This window comes from Bufo bufo, chromosome 2 (assembly GCF_905171765.1).
Source record: "Bufo bufo chromosome 2, aBufBuf1.1, whole genome shotgun sequence".
Taxonomy (NCBI): Eukaryota; Metazoa; Chordata; class Amphibia; order Anura; family Bufonidae; genus Bufo; species Bufo bufo.
In genome coordinates this window covers 200,548,397-200,570,618 of record NC_053390.1, presented here as the reverse complement: position 1 = coordinate 200,570,618, position 22,222 = coordinate 200,548,397, and positions in this window count along the sequence as shown.

Here is a 22,222-nt window from a genome sequence, read left to right as displayed (position 1 = left end):
TTGTAAAATAATGCTTCCTAGTACTTCTCCACACACAAAATGACCGCTCAGCCATTCACGGGCTAAGATGGGTCATTGCTGCGGCTAGTGAATGGCTGACCTGTAATTTCCTGTGTCGGGAGGGGCTAATTCCTAGGTGAGGATAAATTGGAATATGAACCTTCCATAGAATAGACCTGTAAGACTAATGGCTATGCAGAGTATTAAAGGGTTTCTGTCGCCCCACAAAACTTTTTTTTTTTTTGGATAGTTATATTCCTTATAGCGCGATATAGGAGAATATAATAGTCTTACTTACTTTCATGCGGCCGATTCTTTAGAAAACGAAGTTTTATAATATGTAAATCAGGGCTCTACCAGCAAGTAGGGCGTCTACTTGCTGGTAGCCGCAGCAGAAAACCAGTGCGCCTGCGCCGATGACGTCTTCCTTTCGGTGATGTCATCGGCGCAGGCGCACTGAGGGAGTGCTGAGGAGACGAGCCTCCTCATCTCAGAGCGCCTGCGCCGAATGACCAGAGGCGCGCGATTTTTGAAATACTGACAGGGCCGGCTGGAGGAGGAGATCACGGCTGGCCCTGTCAATCAACACGGCGAGGGGGCGGTTTTCTGCTGCGGCTACCAGCAAGTAGACGCCCTACTTGCTGGTAGAGCCCTGATTTACATATTATAAAACGTAGTTTTCTAAAGAATCGGCTGCATGAAAGTAAGTAAGACTATTATATTCTCCTATATCGCGCTATGAGGAATATAACTATCCAAAAAAAAAAGAGTTTTGTGGGGTGACAGAAACCCTTTAAGTTGTATAGGCTTTGTTACATGGAGAGTTGTTACATAAAAAATAAAAAAACATTTGCACCTTCTACAGCTGTGTTTCTCACCCTTTCATGCTATGTTCCCCTTAGAGACAAGGAGTTACAACCGAGTACTCCAAAGAAAGAGCGCAATTAATAAAATGAGGCTGTCTTCATGCCTCTGTCAGTAGTTCCTTCAGATTTGACAAAGAATAGTGCAGCATACATAACCATTCTACCTGTCAAAATGACACACGACATTAGGACCCATGATGGATGGCTGTTACTAAACTCAAATACTCAACTCCATGTCTCTGTACGCAATGTGGTATAGGACACCAGGCCTCTTCTGGCCTGCGTCCTGGCTGAGGCAGTTCTGATGATGTCATCACGCCACCCTCTAATAGGCTTCAGGCCTAGTGGTCTGTAGCCAATGAAAGTAAATGGTGAGGCAAGGAGACATTGGCTCTGATGCCCCATTCAATTGGATTGCTTATCCTGAGGAATGAAAAACTACGTTGAAAGTGAATTTTTATTATATATATATATTTTTTTTAAGGGTACTGTATATAACACATGGCAGAGTTTATCTAAATTGGACTTCTAGAAATTACCACATTCAGATGAATGGAGCGGATTTTCATTTGCAGTAATGTCTGCAACAGATCTGCCATGTGTGAATTCACACTAAATCACCAGTGTCTCTATAAAACTGCATTAGGTTATAGCTGTATGAGAAAACATCAACCATTATCGCATATAAAATGTCTTGAACAACTCTACTTCTCCAGCCCATATTTTTTTTTTCATCGTAAGAGCCTCATTTTGATCTTGAAAATACTATAGGTAGTAGAAGTATATTTATTTTGGGCTGTTTTCCTGCCTTACTGATGGGAATGATAATTTATTTATTTTTGGCAAAACTTTGGGGTAGATTTAGTCTCCTTTGCACCATAAAAGTAGCATTAAAAAGTTGCAGGTGTGACTTGTGTTGTGAAAATGTGTTGCGTCTATCAGTTTTACGCTACCCTTGCCATTGTCCCGGGAAGGGAGTGTAGCAAGGGGCTCTGACAAATTTATCTTAATCTACGTCCGTTTTCTGGTGCAAATGAAGCCAGAAATCTCTGGCAGCTCTGAGCGGTCGTAGATTTCTGGTTAGGCGCATGTCTTGAGAAATCTCCTCCTTTTAAAATCCTGAATTTGTATCACTAAATTCTATGGAAGAATAACAAGGTATTTGAATGAAAGCCATCAGAATAAATGGCTCCAGGGGGCGTGGCCTAAGAGCGCATGGAGTAAGTCGCACCGCTCATAGCTCCTGCCAGCATCCTGATTATTAGAGTGGTAGCTATCCCTGAATCGCTGATTTTATCTTACCTGGTGGGAGAGAAGTGACCGGAGGGTGCGGTGGTAACTTTGTGAGACAGACGCACATACCTCCTCTGAACAGGAGGACGGATCCATTGATGGGGAGGCCCTGGATGTGGTGAATTGGCCGCCATTGACCCCTGCACGTCCAGCTAAAAGCGCGGTAGGCCCTAAAGCTGTGGCCAATGAGGAACCCACTTTAAAAGATATCATGCCAGCTGTAACAGCACCCTGAAGGTGCTCACAGTGCAAGTTGGCAGCCTGAGGTCAGATGTGTCTATAATTAGGCACGACCTACACAAGATTTCTGAGCGCACCTCTGAATTGGAGAAGAGGGTGTCCACCATAGAGGATGATATTCAGCCTTTGCAAATGGCGGCAAAAACTGCTAAGGACATAGCTGCTCTATATGCCAAAACAGATGATCTGGAGAACAGGTCCAGAAGGAATAACCTGCGGATTGTGGGAATGCCAGAAAAGACGGAGGGGGATAATGCCACAGAGTTTGTGGAAAAATGGTTACATCAGCTATTTCATGAGAAAGGTCTATCTTCCCTGTATGCGGTGGAGCGGGCGCACAGAGTCCCCATGCGGCCGCTTCCGCCAGGCAGACCTCCCCGTCCTATACTGGCGAAGATCCTGCATTTTAAGGACCGGGACACTATCCTGCGGCAATCAAGGGACAATGAGGAGATGGTCCTGAATGGGGTTAAAGTGTCCATATTCCCGGATTATTCCAACGAGGTGCAGCGGAGGAGAAGCAGATTTATGGAAATAAAGAAAAGGCTGAGAGGTCTACAAGTCCAGTATGCTATGTTGTTTCCTGCTAAACTGCGTGTGGTGGCACTGGGATCCACCAGATTTTTTGAAGATCCGGAGGAGGCTGCACAGTGGCTGGACGTCCACGAGCGACAATTGAGAAGTGGGGCCCTGGACACTTGAAGGAGGCAAAGATATGGTTTCTTATGTTCACTCTATATATGCATTTGCACTCTAGGGTTGCTTTAAATGTTGCACCAGTTAAGAAGTGTACTATGTAATGCTACCACATGGTAGATCCTGTGGAGAGAGTAGGTGGCTGAGAGAGGAAAATGTTTTTCTCAGATGTGGGGAGGATTCTCTACCTGAGGAATTGTGTTATAATCTGTTATGATTATTATATGTTGGGGGGCAAGGTGCTCTCGGATTGCCCTGTTTTAATGTGTGAGGTTGATACCAAAGGGATAGTAATCCCCAGTTACAGCAATCTGATTATGGGAGGGGGGTGGGAGGGTAGGTAGAAAGTTGGGGGGAAGGGATATGGTCTTGAACTATGAGCAGAGGGAGTCTGAGTGGGTCGTGAGATTCAAGTATGGTCTGAAGTTCTATCATGTCGCAGGTGATTAGAGTTTTAAGCTGGAATGTGAGAGGAATGGCAGATGCACGAAAGAGAGTGTGTTTTTCAATACTTAGGGCGGTTTCAGCCGGCTATATGTTGTCTTCAGGAAACGCATCTGATTGGAGATAATTTACACTGGATGAGTAAAAATTGGGTGACCCATGCTTTACATTCAACTCATTCCTCTCACTCTAGAGGTTTAAGCATGATTGTGCATAGTAGCATTAGGTATGAACATATGCAGGAATGTGTGGACGCTGACGGTAGGTATGTGTGTGTTGTGTGTAAGGTGGATGGAATACAGGTGGTGCTGGTGTCTGTGTACGTGCCCCCACCATTTGCTTCCCCATTGATAAGAGAGATTATGGACTTTGTGGCGGACTTCCCTGGGTTGCCGTGGCTACTGGTTGGGGACTTCAATTGCACGCTGAATGACTCCCTAGATAGATGTCGGGTGGAAGGAGCAGGTGGTTTACCGGGGAGTGTGGCTCTCAGAAATATTATGGGTGAAATAGGTGTACATGATGTATGGAGATTGCGTAATCCTGATAAGCGTGAATTCTCGTGCAGATCAGCCACGCATCATTCGCTATCGCGTATTGATTTGGCTCTTGTTAATGATATAATGCTGCCACTGGTTGGGGATGTTGTCTATCATCCTCGGTCGTTGTCTGACCATTCTCTGGTGCAGATTGACTTGTGCCTGGGGGTGCTCAGACAGGGACCTAGGCTGTGGAAATGTAACTCATATTGGCTGAACGTGTTGGGTGACCTATCTGGGATCTCTCTGGAGATTAAGAAATTCTTTGCTATCAATACAGGGACGGCTTCGATACCGGGTGTCTGGGATGCCATGAAAGTATTCCTGAGGGGAGTCTTGATGAAAGAAATTAGCAAGCATAAATCTAGGTCTAGGGAGGCGGATGTTAAGGCGCATGTCCTAGTGGCTGAGGCTGAGAGAGAGTTTGGTAGATCCCCCACCCTGATTAATAGTGAGGCGCTGGCGGTAGCTCAGGAGCAGCTGAGGTGTCATTTAGTGCAGGCCGCAGAAAGAAAGAGAAGTTTTTATCGTCAGAGATCTTTTGAAGAGGGCGAGAAGGTGGGTCATCTGTTGTCGGTGGTTTCACAGGCCCAGAGAGGCTCCTCTTGTATTCAGGAACTGAGAGATGACATGGGGAACAGTAGTCAGGACACAAAAGGAATATTAGATATTCTAAAAAGTTTTTACGTATCTCTATATGCTTCCACCGGCTCTAGTTCTGAGGAGGCTCTGAATGATTTCCTAGTGGAGGCACAGTTAACGGTGCTGTCAGAGGAGGATAGAGAAAGGCTGGAGGAGGCGATTTCACTTGAGGAACTGGAAGCTGCGCTTGGGGATATGGCAAATGGTAAGGCGCCTGGAGCTGATGGCCTCCCAGTAGAGGTATATAAAAAGCTGCAGGGGATATTACTTCCTGAATTACTTAAGGTGCTTGAGCACTCATTGGAGGCAGGTTCGCTACCACATTCGATGCAGGAAGCTATAATTGTGGTTATACCTAAACCTGGGAAGGATCCTAAAATACCGGATTCCTACAGACCAATTTCGCTTCTTACGGCCGATGTTAAGCTCCTGGCGAAGGTGTTGGCGAACAGGCTGTCCAAGGTGATTCTGACTATTGTGCACCCGGACCAGACGGGTTTTATGCCTGGGAAAATCGACGGCTATTAATCTCCGTAGGCTATATGCTAGTTTGAATATTCCGGCGGATAATTGTGGAGACAGGGCCTTGCTTGCTCTCGACGCCGCCAAGGCGTTTGATAGTGTGGAGTGAAGCTACTTGTGGGGGGTCTTGAGAACCATGGGCTTTGGAGCACGGTTCATTCAGTGGGTAAAGGTCCTGTACTCTAGTCCCAAGGCGAGAATCAGAGCTAATGGAGGGTTGTCAGACTGTTTCGCCCTGGCCAGGGGCACCAGACAGGGATGCCCATTGTCGCCCTTATTGTTTGCTATTGCAATAGAGCCGCTTGCGGCTTATATCCGCTTATCAACAAATATAGAGGGGTTTAGATACGGTGGGCTGCACAATAAAGTGGCTATGTACGCTGATGACACTCTGCTTTTTTTGGGCGATACTGGTGCATCCCTGGATGCGGCCATGGCATTGATTGACAGATTTGGTGGCTTCTCTGGGCTTCAGATGAATTGGCAAAAATCCTCTTTGATGCCAGTCGATGGGCAGGCCCTGTCAGGCAGACAAGTAGATAGTCTGGTTCCTTGGGTGGATAAATTTAAATACTTGGGACTGTATATAACACCTAGACTGTCGGAATTTGAAGACCTTAATCTGTTTCCGTTGCTGGCTACTTTCAGGCTAAAGGCGAGGTCATGGTGTATGCTCTTTCTTTCGTTGGTAGGTAGAGTGAACCTTTTAAAAATGGTTATGATGCCCCAGTTGCTCTATGTATTGAATAATGCTCCCGTATGGATCCCCCTGGATAGATTTAAGAAAATTCATTCTATATTTAGGGATCTTATTTGGAAATATGGTCAGGCTAGGATTAAACTGGAGACATTTGCAGTACCCTAAGTCTGAAGGTGGCCTGGCTGTTCCTAATGCATGGATTTACTTTTTGGCTTCCCAATGTCAGCATTTCAAGGGATGGATTAGCTTCCAAGTGCCGGATATGACAGGGCAGATATTGCAGCATTGGTTGGGCAGTTGTGACCTCATGGGTATTCTGGAAGGGTCAGGTATGCATGCTGGGAGGGGAAAACTCCCTCTTATTGAACTTATGAAAAAAGTTTGGGCAAGGGTGAAGCAACTGAGAGGTGTAGGTGGAATCAGTGAGCTTTCCCCTATTAGAAATAATCACCTATTGCCTGAATTTTTTGCCATGTCAGGACTTCGGAATTGGGAAACTCATGGAGTGATCAGAATTGGCCAATTAATTGAGGGCAAGATATGTATGTCATTTCAGAACCTGCAGCAGGAATTTAATATCCCTAGGGGATGGTTCTATAAATATCTTCAAGTGAGGCATGCCCTTGAGGTCACGTTGCGGAAAGGATGTGTGATAGCCCAAATGGAGGTGGTTCATAAACTTGTTCTCCCGACAGGGAGGGGGATGGGGGGGAAGAGGGCTGATATCACAGGTGTACGCTCTTCTACTTGATAAATTTTTAGAGGGGTTTCCGCTCTCAAGAATGAAGAAATGGGAGGCTGACTTGGGGGATATATCTAAGGATAAGTGGGATGATATACTGGAAGGAGTCCCCAAGGTGTCCTTGAGTGAACAGGGCAAACTGTCCCAACTATTTATCATACGTAGAGTATACAAAACACCGGTGTTCCTAAAAAAGGTTGGAGTAAGAATTGATGACAAGTGTCCAAAGTGTATGGAAGATGGTGCGGATTTGTTACATATGCTGTGGTCTTGTCCAGTAATTGGTAATTATTGGGAAGAAGTAAGGAATATGATAGTAAAATGATGTTGAAAATTCAAAATGATCCCAAGGTGTGTGTATTGGGGTATGTGTCTGATATTGAAGGGACTGAATCGGTTAAGGTCGCAGTGGCGAGGTTGATGTATGTGGCCAGGAAGCTGGTGGCTATGAGGTGGATCCAGGGAAGTCCGCCTACACTGGGAGAGTTTGAGCGGAAGGTGCATGACATGCTGATATTGGAAAAAGGGGTGTATGTGAAGAGAGGGTGTCCTCAGAAGTTTGAAAAACTGTGGAGTGATTGGCTATCTCATACTCACGTGGTTATATAGGCTCGGTAAGGTTCATGACTAGTTAACAGGGTGGGGAGGTGGTAGGGAAGGGTGGGGGGGGGGGATCTGAGATTGTTAGGACATTACAATTCTTTGTCTCAATATTTGTTTCTATATGTGTACACGCTATGTACAGATACATGATATAAATGTGTGTTGGTATTTCACCGGATACTGCTGTACACCGATTCTACAAGGTGGATAAAGAAAGAAAAGACAATGTTATTGTTTTTGTAATATCCTGTATTTATTGGTTCAATAAAAACTATTTGATTTAAAAAAGAATAAATGGCTCCAACCTAGGACTCAACATATATTCTCCAGAGCTTAATCCAATTTGGGATGATGTTGATAAAACAAGTCTGATCCATGGAGGCGTAACTTCACAAGGACTTGCTGCTTCTGTCTTCGTACCAGATACCACAGATCTTTTGCAATTTATGTCCCAATGAGTCAAAGCTGGCTTACAAGCGCTGGATCCTACACAATATATTAGGTATATGGTTATAGTGAGCTAGTATATAGGTTCATGTATATTGTATTGTACATATTATGTAAAGGAAAGATTTGCTACCATTCTTGTCGCCTGCTTAACCACCTCCCGTCCGCCCATAGACTATAAACGTCCGGGAGGTGGTTCTCTATTTCTGAATGGACGTTCCAGAACGTCCGTTCAGAAACTGCAGCTGCACGCTAATCGTGCAGCTGCTGATCGGGTTGCCGACCAGAGAGTGCAGGAGCTGTGTGAGGTCTTTCACAGACCTCGATCAGCCCTGCACTGAGGCTGTACAGCCTCTCTGGGGGGTGCATTTCTCCTGTAACTGGGGCTACTATGTCAGCCCCAGTTACAGGAGAAATCAACAGTGAAGTAAATGTTCCCCAGAGGTCTTGTATTACCTTATGGGGGACGAAAAGTGTAAAATAAAAAATAAAAAAATTGTGTTAAATATATCACCTAAATCGACCCAGTCCAATAAACACCATAAAAAAAGCCATTTTTGTCACCTTACATCACAAAAAGTGCAACACCAAGTGATCAAAAAGGCGTATGTCCCACAAAATGGTACCAATAAAATGTCACCTCATCCTGCAAAAAAAATGAGCCCCTACATAAGAAAATCTCTCTCTCTCAAAAAAAAACCTATAGCTCTTAGAACATGGAGACACTAAAACATCATTTTTTTGGTTTCAAAAATTCTATTGTGTTAAAGTGAAATAAATAAAAAAAAAGTATACATATTAGGTATCGCCACGTCCGTAACAATCTGCTCTATAAAAATGTCACTTGACTGAACCCCTCAGGTGAACGCTGTAAAAATAAATAAATAAAAACTATGGGGCAAGGTGACCAAAAAATTGGTTGTTTTAGCACAAAGTGTTATGATTTTTTTGATCATTCATTATATGTGCCCAAAAATAGTACCAATAAAACTGGCACCTTATCCCCTAGTTTCCAAAATGGGATCACTTCTTGGGAGTTTCTACTGTAAGGGTGCATCAGGGGGGCTTCAAATGGGATATGGCATCTAAAAACCATGTGGAGTTCCTTTTCTTCTGCGCCCTGCCGTGTGCCCATACAGCAGTTTATTACCACATGTGGGGTGTTTCTGTAAACCGCAGAATCTGGGTAATAAATATTGAGTTTTGTTTGGCTGTTAACCATCGATGTGTTAAAGAAAAAATTGGATTAAAATGGAAAATCTGCCAAAAAAGTGAAATTTAAAAATTTGATCTTCATTTTCCTTTAACTTTTGTGGAACGCCTAAAGGGTTAACAAAGTTTGTAAAATCGGTTTTAAGTAACTTGAGGGGTGTAGTTTCTACAATGGGGTCATTTATGGGGGGTATCCACTATGTAGGCCCCACAATGTGACTTCAGACCTGAACTGGTCCTTTAAAAAGTGGGTTTTGGCAATTTTCTAAAAAATTTGAAGAATTGCTTCTAAATTTCTAAGCCTTCTAACGTCCTAAAAAAATAAAATGACATTTCCAAAATGATGCCAACATACAGTAGACATATGGGGAATGTTAAGTAATAAATATTTTATGAGGTATCACTTTCTGTTTTAAAAGTAGAGAAATAGAAATTTTGAAAATTGTGAATGTTTCATAATTTTTGGTAAATTTGGGATTTTTTCATAAATAAAGATGAAATATATTGACACAAATTTATGACTATCATGAAGTACAATGTGTCACGAGAAAACAGTCTCTGAATGACTTGGATAAGTAAAGGCGTTCCAAAGTTATTACCACATAAAGTGAGATATGTCAGTTTTGCAAAATTAGGCCTGGTCAGGAAGGGGGAAAATGGCCCAGATGGTAAGTGGTTAAAATATAAATCTGGTGGCAGTGTTGCAAACATACTGTATGATGGTCGAAGCTTTTCCAGTGTATTTAGATGGTTTAGGCCATTGTATGGTTTCCTTGTGAACAATACTCCCTGAACTGCTTCTCCCAGTGTTAAAAACCGTTAGTAGTCCATGAGAACACTGGAAGTACCCTCATGGACATGACAGTATGCATTTCACCCCATACTGTACATGCTTTTTGTATTGTTCTAATTAGGGGTCTGAATGATCAATTAATGATAAAAATAAATAAATAAAAATTTATATATACAGTGTGTAAAGTAGGAGTTGCATTTAAAGGGAACCTGTCACCAGGATTTTGTGCATAGAGCTGGGGACATGGGCCGCTAGCACATCCGCAATACCCAGTCCCATAGCTCTCTGTGATTTTATTGTGTTAAAAAAAACGTTTTGATCCATATGCAAATGTTTTTTTAACACAATAAAAGCACAGAGAGCTATGGGGACTGGGTATTGCAGATGTGCTAGTGGCCATCTAGCAGCCCATGTCCCCAGCTCTATGCACAAACCCTGGTGACAGGTTCCCTTTAAAGGTTATGGACACCTTTTGGGGGAATTTTTTTTTATTACTATTGCATTCTATTCATTTTGGGAAGAAAGTAATCTTTTGACTTGGTCTTTATTAAGAATTTTCAGTCATTTTACCAATACAGTTGTCAGCTTCTGTGTATTTGCAGAGTGCAGGCTTTCTGTACACAGAATTGATGGCTCATGTACAGCCATTGCCGTAAATGTTGGCACCCCTGAAATTTTTCAAGAAAATGAAGTATTTTTCACAGAAAAATATTGCAGTAACAGATGTTTTGCTATACACATGTGTATTCCTTTTGTGTGTATTGGAACAAAACCTAAAAAGGAGGGATAAAAAGTAAATTGGACATAATGTCACACCAAACTCCAAAAATGGGCTGGACAAAATTATTGGCACCCTTTCAAAATTGTGGATAAATAAGATTGTTTCAAGCATTAAACATTTAAACTCACCTGGGGCAAGTAACAGCTGTGGGTAATATACAAATCACACAAGAAAGCAGATAAAAAGGAGAGAAGTTCACTTAGTCTTTGCTAGGGATCGACCGATATTGATTTTTTAGGGCCGATACTGATAATTTGTGAACTTTCAGGCTGATGGCCGATAATTTATACAGATATTCTGGGATTTTTCATTTTTTTTAAAAATAAATAAAAAATCCTACACAAATCTGCTGAAAATTTAATGTTTATTGTTAAGGTCCATTCACACGTCCGTTGTTTCTTTCCTGATCTGTTCCGTTTTTTGCGGAACAGATCTGGACCAGTTCTGTACCCATTCATTTTCAATGGGTCCTGAAAAAAATCGGACAGCTCAATGTCAGATTTTTTTTTTCAGCACTCATTGAAAATGAATAGGTACAGAACTGGTCCGCAAAAAACGGAACAAATCAGGAAAGAAACAACGGACGTGTGAATGGACCCTTAACGTGTATTTTTTATTTTTTTGGTAAATCTTTCTTTTTCATTTATACTTAATATTTTTGTGTTTTTTTTTTTTACTAACTTTTAGCCCCCTTAGGGACTAGAACCCTTGTCCTATTCACCCTGACAGATCTCTATCAGGGTGAATAGGAGCTCACACTGTCCCTGCTGCTCTGCTTTGTGCACACAGCAGCATGGAGCTGAACATGGCAGCTAGGGCTTCAATAGCGTCCTGGCTGCCATGGTAACCGATCGGAGCCCCAGGATTACACTGCTGGGGCTCCGATCGGAGGAGCAGGGGGGAGGGGATCCTGTGGCCACTGCCACCAATGATTAATACTGGGGGGCGCACTGCGCCACCAATGAAGAGAAATCGCTCATTAATTCTTATACAGGAGGCTGGAGCTGGCTGCAGAATCGCATAGCCGGCTCCCGACCTCTATGAGCGGTAGCTGCGATCCGCGGCACCAAAGGGGTTAACTATTGCAGATCGCAGCTACCGCTCATAGAGATCGGGAGCCGGCTATGTGATTCTGCGGCCAGCTCCCGCCTCCTGTATATGAATTAATGAGAGACTTATCTTCATTGGTGGAGCGGTGGCCACAGCCCCTCCCCTTCTTTTGTCCTCTCTCCTCTAATTGGCGGCAGCAGCATCACAGGGGGAGGGAGACACTGCTTCCTTCTCCCCTGTGCTGCTGAGGGAACACAGAGAGCAGCGCGTTCTGTGTTCCCAATACGTTATCGGTATAACTGTCAAAAATCCTGAATATTGGCCGATAATATCGGTAAAACCGATAATCGGTCGATCCCTAGGCTTTGCATTGTGTGTCTGTGTGCCACACTAAGCATGGGCACCAAAAGAGGAGAAGAGAACTGTCTGAAGACTTGAGAACCAACATTTTGGAAAAATATCAACAAAGTCCATCTCCAGAGATCTAGATTAGCCTTTGTCCACAGTGCACAAATTATCAAGAAGTTTGCAACCCATGGCACTGTAGCTGATCTCCCTGGGCGTGGATGGAAGAGAAAAAATGCAGGATAGTCCGGATGGTGGATAAGCAGCCCCTATCAAGTTCCAAAGATATTCAAGCTGTCCTGCAGGCTCAGGGAGCATCAGTGTCAGCGCGAACAATCCGTCAACATTTAAATGTAATGCTATGGCAGGAGACCCAGGAGGACCCCACTGCTGACACAGACATAAAAAAGCAAGACTATATTTAGCAAAAATGAACTTGAGTAAGCCAAAATCCTTCTGGTATGCTTAAAGTCCAGTGTGAAGTTTCCACAATCTGTGTTGATTTGGGGAGCCATGTCATCTGCTGGTGTTGGTCCACTGTGCTTCATTAAGTCCAGAGTCAACGCAGCCGTCTACCAGGAGACTTTGGAGCACTTCATGCTTCCTTCTGCACACATGCTTTATGGAGACGGTGACTTCATTTTCCAGCAGGACTTGGCACCTGCCCACACTGCCAAAAGTACCAAAACCTGGTTCAATGACCATGAGATTACTGTGCTTGATTAGCCAGCAAACTCACCTGACCTGAACCCCGTAGAGAATCTATGGGGCATTGCCAAGAGAGATGAGAGACATGAGACTAAACAATGCAGAAGAGCTGAAGGCTGCTATTGAAGCATCCTGGTCTTCCATAACACCTCAGCAGTGCCATAGGCTGATAGCATCCATGCCACGCCTCATTAGAGGGCTTCTGTCACCCCCCAATTTTCAGTTTTTGACTTATTATATTTGTTAATGTAGGCAGATTCCATATTTGCCCCTCTTACCTCGGGCTGTGCAGTAATTACAGTAAAAAACGTACTTTTATTATATGTAAATTTCTTCACTACCAGCAAGTTGGGCGGACTTGCTGGTAGCCGCCGCATCCTCTGTTTGAAAAAAACGCTCCCTCCTCCACTTGATTGACAGGGCCAGCGAGCGCTCTTCTCCTCTCGCTGACCCTGCCTGCAACCTCAAATCCCGCGCCTGCGCCGTACCGGTCGTCATTCGGCGCAGGTGCTCTGAGAGGACGGCCGCTCTTTCCTCAGTGCGCCTGCGCCGATGACGTCAGCCCTACACCCAGAAGAGACCTCTCTTCCGGGTGTAGGGCTGACGTCATCGGCGCACTGAGGAAGGAGCGGCCGTCCTTCTCTCAGAGCGCCTGCGCCAAATGACTACCGGTACGGCGCAAGCGCGGGATTTGAGGCTGCAGGCAGGGCCAGCGAGAGGAGAAGAGTGCTCGCTGGCCCTGTCAATCAAGTGGAGGAGGGAGCGTTTTTTTCAAACAGAGGATGCGGCGGCTACCAGCAAGTCCGCCCAACTTGCTGGTAGTGAAGAAATTTACATATAATAAAAGTACGTTTTTTACTGTAATTACTGCACAGGCCGAGGTAAGAGGGGCATATATGGAATCTGCTAACAAATATAATAAGTCAAAAACTGAAAATTAGGGGGTGACAGAAGCCCTTTAAGGCAGTAATTGATGCAAAAGGGGCCCAAACCAAGTACATATGCATGATTATATTTTTCAGAGGTCCTGCATTTTTCTAATTAACATCCTTTTTTTTTATTGATTTCATGCAATCTAATTGTCTGAGATTGTGAATTTGGGGTTTCATAAGATGTAAGCCATAATCAGCCAAAATTATAACAAATGAAGGCTTGAAATAGACTCGTTACATGCAAAGCGAGATATATCTCATATGTTAGTTTTCACCTTTTAAGTTGCATTACTGAAATAAATGAACTTTTGCACGATATTCTAATTTTTAGAGTTTCACCTGTACAGCTTCTGTCTGATGGGACTCTGTGTGTACAGAAAGCCTGCTACTCTGAAAATACACAGAAGCTGACAGCTGTTCCAAGAAAATGACTGAAAACTAAGACCAACCTGAAAAAATTATTTCCAGCCCATAATGAGTAGAATGTAATCATAATATAATTTTTTTTTAGGTACAAAGTTGATATATTGCCCCTATGTGTGGATCAAAGCCAACACTTTCCATCACCCCAAGAACGCTATTCCTGCAGTGAAGTATGGTGGTGGGAGCCTCAAGCTGTGGGAATGCTTTTCATCAGGGACTGGAAGACTGGTCAAGATTGAAGGAAAGTTGGATGGCAGTAAATACAGACCAATTCCTGAAGAAACCCCTGCCTCAGTCTGCCAGATATTTGAGACTGGGACAGAGGTTCACCTGTCAGCAGGACAATGACCCTAAACATACTGCTAAAGCTACAGTGGAGTGGTTTATGTGGAAGTGTCTTTGAATGGCCTGTAATTGCAGCAAAAAGTAGCTCCACAATGTATTGATTTTTAGGAGTAAGTAACTATCCACTTTAAAGTTCTCCAATTTTTGTTGTAATGATTGTGTCACAATACTAAATATACACTGCTCAAAAAAATAAAGGGAACACTTAAACAACACAATGTAACTCCAAGTCAATCACACTTCTGTGAAATCAAACTGTCCACTTAGGAAGCAACACTGAGTGACAATCAATTTCACATGCTGTTGTGCAAATGGGAAAGACAACAGGTGGAAATTATAGGCAATTAGCAAGACACCCCCAATAAAGGAGTGGTTCTGCAGGTGGTGACCACAGGCCACTTCTCAGTTCCTATGCTTCCTGGCTGATGTTTTGGTCACTTTTGAATGCTGGTGGTGCTTTCACTCTAGTGGTAGCATGAGACAGAGTCTACAACCCACACAAGTGGCTCAGGTAGTGCAGCTTATCCAGGATGGCACATCAATGCGAGCTGTGGCAAGAAGGTTTGCTGTTTCTGTCAGCGTAGTGTCCAGAGCATGGAGGCGCTACCAGGAGACAGGCCAGTACATCAGGAGACGTGGAGGAGGCCGTAGGAGGGAAACAACCCAGCAGCAGGACCGCTACCTCCGCCTTTGTGCAAGGAGGAACAGGAGGAGCACTGCCAGAGCCCTGCAAAATGACCTCCAGCAGGCCACAAATGTGCATGTGTCTGCTCAAACGGTCAGAAACAGACTCCATGAGGGTGATATGAGGGCCCGACGTCCACAGGTGGGGGTTGTGCTTACAGCCCAACACCGTGCAGGACGTTTGGCATTTGCCAGAGAACACCAAGATTGGCAAATTCGCCACTGGCGCCCTGTGCTCTTCACAGATGAAAGCAGGTTAACACTGTGTCACATCTGTCACATGTGCTGAGTCTGGAGACGCCGTGGAGAACGTTCTGCTGCCTGCAACATCCTCCAGCATGACCGGTTTGGCATTGGGTCAGTAATGGTGTGGGGTGGCATTTCTTTGGAGGGCCGCACAGCCCTCCATGTGCTCGCCAGAGGTAGCCTGACTGCCATTAGGTACCGAGATGAGATCCTCAGACCCCATGTGAGACCATATGCTGGTGCGGTTGGCCCTGGGTTCCTCCTAATGCAAGACAATGTTAGACCTTATGTGACTGGAGTGTGTCAGCAGTTCCTGCAAGACGAAGGCATTGATGCTATGGACTGGCCCGCCCGTTCCCCAGACCTGAATCCAATTGAGCACATCTGGGACATCACGCCTCGCTCTATCCACCAACGTCACGTTGCACCACAGACTGTCCAGGAGTTGGCAGATGCTTTAGTCCAGGTCTGGGAGGAGATCCCTCAGGAGACCGTCCGCCACCTCATCAGGAGCATGCACAGGCGTTGTAGGGAGGTCATACAGACACGTGGAGGCCACACACACTACTGAGCCTCATTTTCACTTGTTTTAAGGACATTATATCAAAGTTGGATCAGCCTGTAGTGTGTTTTTCCACTTTAATTTTGAGTGTGACTCCAAATCCAGCCCTCCATGGGTTAAAAAAAATTTGATTTCCATTTTTTTTATTTTTGTGTGATTTTGTTGTCAGCACATTCAACTATGTAAAGAACAAAGTATTTCAGAAGAATATTTAATTAATTCAGATCTAGGATGTGTTATTTTTGTGTTCCCTGTATATACACTGCTTAAAAAAATGGGAACACAAAAATAACACATCCTAGATCTGAATTAATTAAATATTCTTCTGAAATACTTTGTTCTTTACATAGTTGAATGTGCTGACAACAAAATCACACAAAAAAAAGAAATGGAAATCAAATTTTTTAACCCATGGAGGTCTGGATTTGGAGTTACCTTCAAAATTAAAGTGGAAAAACACACTACAGGCTGATCCAACTTTGATATAATGTCCTTAAAACAAGTGAAAATGAGGCTCAGTAGTGTGTGTGGCCTCCACGTGCCTGTATGACCTCCCTACAACGCCTGTGCATGCTCCTGATGAGGTGGCGGACGGTCTCCTGAGGGATCTCCTCCCAGACCTGGACTAAAGCATCTGCCAACTCCTGGACAGTCTGTGGTGCAACGTGACGTTGGTGGATAGAGCGAGACGTGATGTCCCAGATGTGCTCAATTGGATTCAGGTCTGGGGAACGGGCGGGCCAGTCCATAGCATCAATGCCTTCGTCTTCCAGGAACTGCTGACACACTCCAGCCACGTGAGGTCTAGCATTGCCTTGCATTAGGAGGAACCCAGGGCCAACCGCACCAACATATGGTCTCACAAGGGGTCTGAGGATCTCATCTCGGTACCTAATGGCAGTCAGGCTACCTCTGGCGAGCACATGGAGGGCTGTGCGGCCCTCCAAAGAAATGCCACCCCACACCATTACTGACCCAATGCCAAACCGGTCATGCTGGTGGATGTTGCAGGCAGCAGAACTTTCTCCGCGGCGTCTCCAGACTCTGTCACGTCTGTCACATGTGCTCAGTGTGAACCTGGCAAATTCGCCACTGGCGCCCTGTGCTCTTCACAGATCCTCTGCTGGATCTCAAAACCGTAATACAAAACCGCAGATGTGAAAGTAGCCTTATCCAGTTTTGGGAAAAAAAACAGTCAAGTTGTATCTGTTCTTTATACTGTCCCTCCTTTTATGTTCCACTCCTGATTTTGGCTTCCAAAACTGCATCAAGAAAGCTGACCGTGTGGCCGTACCCTTCAAGTTATCTCTGTTCTCTGGTGCTGCAGGTAGTGGTCACCCTGTGTACCCTGCAATGTATGGGAGCGGGCTCGGCACCTGAACCTGCTCCATACATTTTCTGTGCACCTGCAACGGACTGTTCCATTGTGGTGTGCATACAGATTAAACTGCGTGACCCGTAGCCCCGTGATAAATCTGATGGAGGTCTAGGCAGTGAAGGACATTTATAAAAACGGGTGCAAGAGAAAACTGGCTTAGTTGCCCATAGCATACTAATTAGATTAGATTTTTTAAAGGAGCTCTGACAAATATAAGGCCGGGTTCACATCACAGTTTATTTTTCAGTTTGCACTTAAAGAGGACCTTTCACCAGAGGAAAGCCTCTAAACCAGGGCTGGCCAACCTGTGGCTCTCCAGCTGTTGTAAAACTACAATTCCCATCATGCCCTGCTGTAGGCTGATAGCTGTGGGCGGTCTGGGAATACTGGGAGTTGTAGTTTTGCAACATCTGGAGAGCCTCAGGTTGGCCATCCCTGCTCTAAACTAACTATACAGAGGTGTAGAGCGGCGCCCAGGGATCCCCCTGCACTTACTGTTATCCCCGGGCGCCGCTCCGTTCGCCCGGTATAGCCTCCGGTATGTAAGTAGTTAGGCTCCACCCACTTGATCCTGCCGGCGTCGTCTTCTCCTATGCTGTAGCGCTGGCCAATCGCAGCGCTCAGCTCATAGCCAGGCTATGAGCTGAGCGCTGCGATTGGCCAGCGCTACAGCATAGGAGAAGGAGACCGCGGCAGGTTCCCCTGGGTGGAGCCTAACTATGAACATACCGGAGGCTATAACCGGAGAACGGAGCGGTGCCCGGAGATAACAGTCAGTGCAGGGGGATCCCTGGGCGCCGCTCTACACGTCTGTATAGTCAGTTTAGATACTTTATTCTGGTGAAAGGTCCTCTTTAAAGTATAACTGTCGTATTTTTTATTTTTTGGAGTATTGGATTGTGGTGATTAATATCTCCTTGGTGGCCCTATTTCAACTTTTCACTGTCTATTCAATTACCCCTTAATTCCAAATTTTTGTTCCCTGTACTTAAAATTAGGTTGCTAGGCATGGTCTGAAGGACGGAGGAAGCTGCGTGCAAGGTCAGATTACTGACAGCCAGGGACTGTAAGTAAATGATTAAAGCCAGGTCCTCCCCAGCAGCTGATAACAGTGCCTGGGCTGTGTGCACTTCTCCCTGTCCCTGCGCTTGGCAGACGCTCCCTCACTCAGCAGAGCTGGAGAAGTAGAGTTGAAGCAGTGCAGACCAGGGAAGGGAGATCTGCCATCTGCTCAGTGTATAAATGAAAGCAACATGTGGTAAGAGGACCCCTTTGTGCTGCAGGAGATTAACCCTTTAGGGGGAGGGCTCTGGTTACTGACACTTTTGGGGGGCTATTGTTACTGGCTAGTGAGGGCAGGCGGGATTAGCCTCAGGGTGAGGGCAGTGGCGGCCATCTTAACTGAATAGTGAAATTGCAGTTTTATGCAGACTGGTTGCTAAGGGCTGAAACTTATTAAATATGGGGTAAGTCAGTCTAAGGGCTCATTCAGACGGCCGTATGCTGTCCGCAAAAATACTGAATGCTATCCGTTTTTTTGCGGATCCGCAAAAAAACGGATCTGCAAAAAAACGGATAGCATTCAGTATTTTTGCGGACCCATAGACTTCAATGGGGCCATGTCCTGATTTTCACGGACAAGTATAGGACATGTTTCATTTTTTTTGCGGATCCGCAAAAAAACGGATAGCATTCAGTATTTTTGCGGACAGCATACGGCCGTCTGAATGAGCCCTAATAGTAACTGATTCTGGAATATCATGTTATTAGTAACTACATATCTGAGAATTGAAATTAGGGTCCAAGTGTGACAGTTATCCTTTAACTGGTGAGCTGATCACTTTTTGTTTGTTTGCAATTATTTCTCACGTGGTGCATGAGAATCAGTAAAATGAAAACTACTCTTAGGGCTCATGCACACAAACTTTTAAAAATTTTCTGTGTCCATTCCATATTATTTTTTTCATATGTGGAACCGTTCACTTTAATGGGGCCGCCAAAAAAATGGAAATGACTGTGTGCTTTTCGTGTGTGCATGTCCGTTAAGCTGGAAAGTGGCCGGATCCCATTATTGTGATTGTGGATCCGGCGGTACACAGTTGTATCTTGCCAGTGGCATACCTCTCAAGACGGCAGGGGAAGTGGTTGCTTTGAGGCCGGAGCCTACTAAATGATTTAGTAGGAAAATTAGGGCTCCCAACCCAGTCCTGCAGTTCTTCTTACATCTACATGCCTGTTGCTACTCACAGCTATACTGTACTTTACAATATAGGAGCAGACACTACATAGGGCAGCGCTCCAGCTCTTCCTGCTCAGTAAGGAAAACACTGTACACTTCCTCTATGCTGTTTTCACACTGTGATCCTGCCAGTACTGCTTTTTGTTTTCTACTAGCTAGCTACTTACTGTGACATGCTACCAGTCAATCAGAGCTTTATGGGCTCAAGCCCCACCCACCAGCACTATAGTAAGGCTGCTCCTGTATACAGAGCTCCTCAATGCCCCCCCCCCCATCCCCCAACAGTTTCTTCCCTGAAACAGACTGCTGGAGTTCACAGAGCTGATGAGAATTATTTTGATGGCCTATCCTGAGGATAGGTCATCAGTATCAAACTCCCAGAAAAGCTTCCAGCAAGGTGAAAATAAATCAAAACCTGCATACTCGCTGTTTCTCCCATCGTTCACATTGAAATGATGCCCTATCCTCCATCCAGTGATTGGCTGCAGCAGTCACATTTCCCGGTGTCTAGACACCATCACAAGCAACAGGAAGTAGAGAACAGTGGCGACTAAGCAACCTTGGAATGGGAGCGACAGGGGATCAGAGATAAATATTTTCTTTCTTTCTTTAAATTAAAATATACAACCCTTCAGGCTTTACACAAGTTTTTTCTTTTTACCATTATTTTACAGCGTTTTTTTTTTTTCCCCAGTTGGAAAATTTAATATAGGCCTTTTTTAAAGGCTATGAACACCTTCGGGCCGCTTTTACTTTGAGCTGTCATCTGACCTTATCTCTGAACTCCTGACAGTTAAGAATAAGGCTTAGATAAGTGTTTTATCAGTTTGATAAGAGTTGAGCTACACTGCCTGTCCCAAAAAAAAAGTAGCCACCTGGATTTAGCTAAGCAAATAGTTATGAGCCTCCTATTGGATAATTACTGCGTGGGCGATTATCTTTCAGCTGGCAACAAGTTATTTAACCCCAACTGGTGCAATAAGTTGCTTCTCATTTCTTAAACAATCATGTCGAAAGACACATCTCGTGGTCGTGGAAAAAATGTTAGTCTGTTTGAGAAGGGTCAAATCATTGGCATGCATCAAGCAGAGAAAACATCTAAGGAGATTGCAGAAACTACTAAAATTGGGTTAACCACTTCCCATCTGGGCCATTTGCCCCCTTCCTGACCAGGCCTAATTTTGCAAATCTGACATCTCACTTTATGTGGTAATAACTTTGGAACGCCTTTATTTATCCAAGTCATTCAGAGATTGTTTTCTCGTGACACATTGTACTTCATGATAGTCATAAATTTGAGTCAAAATATTTCACCTTTATGAAAAAATCCCAAATTTACCCAAAAATTTGAAAAATTCACAATTTTCCAAATTTCAATTTCTCTGCTTTTAAAACAGAAAGTGATACCTCATAAAATATTTATTACTTAACATTCCCCATATGTCTACTGTATGTTGGCATCATTTTGGAAATGTCATTTTATTTTTTTAGGCTGTTAGAAGGCTTAGAAGTTTGGAAGCAATTATTCAAATTTTTAAGAAAATTGCCAAAACCCACTTTTTAAAGGACCAGTTCAGGTCTGAAGTCACTTTGTGGGGCCTACATAGTGGATACCCCCATAAATGACCCCATTGTAGAAACTACACCCGTCAAGGTATTCAAAACCGATTTTACAAACTTTGTTAACCCTTTAGGCGTTCCACAAGAATTAAAGGAAAATGGAGATCAAATTTTAAAATTTCACTTTTTTGGCAGATTTTCCATTTTAATCCAATTTTTTCTTTAACACATCGATGGTTAACAGCCAAACAAAACTCAATATTTATTACCCAGATTCTGCGGTTTCCAGAAACACCCCACATGTGGTCATAAACTGCTGTATGGGTACACGGCAGGGCGCAGAAGCAAAGGAACTCCACATAGTTTTTAGATGCCATGTCCCATTTGAAGCCCCCTGATGCACCCTTACAGTAGAAACTCCCAAGAAGAGACCCCATTTTGGAAACTAGGGGATAAGGTGCCAGTTTTATTAGTACTATTTTTGGGTACATATGATTTTTTGATCATTCATTATAACACTTTATGGGGCAAGGTGACCAAAAAAATTGGTTGTTTTAGCACAGTTTCTATTTATTAATTTTTACAGCGTTCACCTGAGGGGTTCAGTCAAGTGACATTTTTATAAAGCAGATTGTTACGGAGGTGGCGATACCTAATATGTATACTTTTTCTCATTTATTAACGTTTTACACAATAATAGCATTTTTGAAACAAAAAAAATTATGTTTTAATGTGTCCATGTTCTGAGAGCTATAGTGTTTTTATTTTTTAAGAGGGGCTCATTTTTTGCGGGATGAGGTGACGGTTTTATTGGTACCATTTTGTGGGACATACGCGTTTTTGATCACTTGGTGTTGCACCTTTTGTGATGTAAGGTGACAAAAATTGCTTGTTTTGACATTTTTTTTTTTTACGGTGTTCACCCGAGGGGTTAGGTCATGTGATATTTTTATAGAGTTGGTTTTTACGGACGCGGCAATACCAAATATGTCCATTTTATTTTTAAAATTTATTTTTTTATTCCTTACTTGGGGACTTTTTTTTTTTTTACATGTGAAACTTTTTTTTATTTTATTTTTTCAACCCTTTATTTTTTTACACTTTTCGTCCCCCATAAGGTCATACAAGACCTCTGGGGGACATTTACTTCACTTTTTCTTTTTTTCGCTGTTGATTTCTCCTGTAACTGGGGCTGACATAGTAGCCCCAGTTACAGGACAAATACACCCC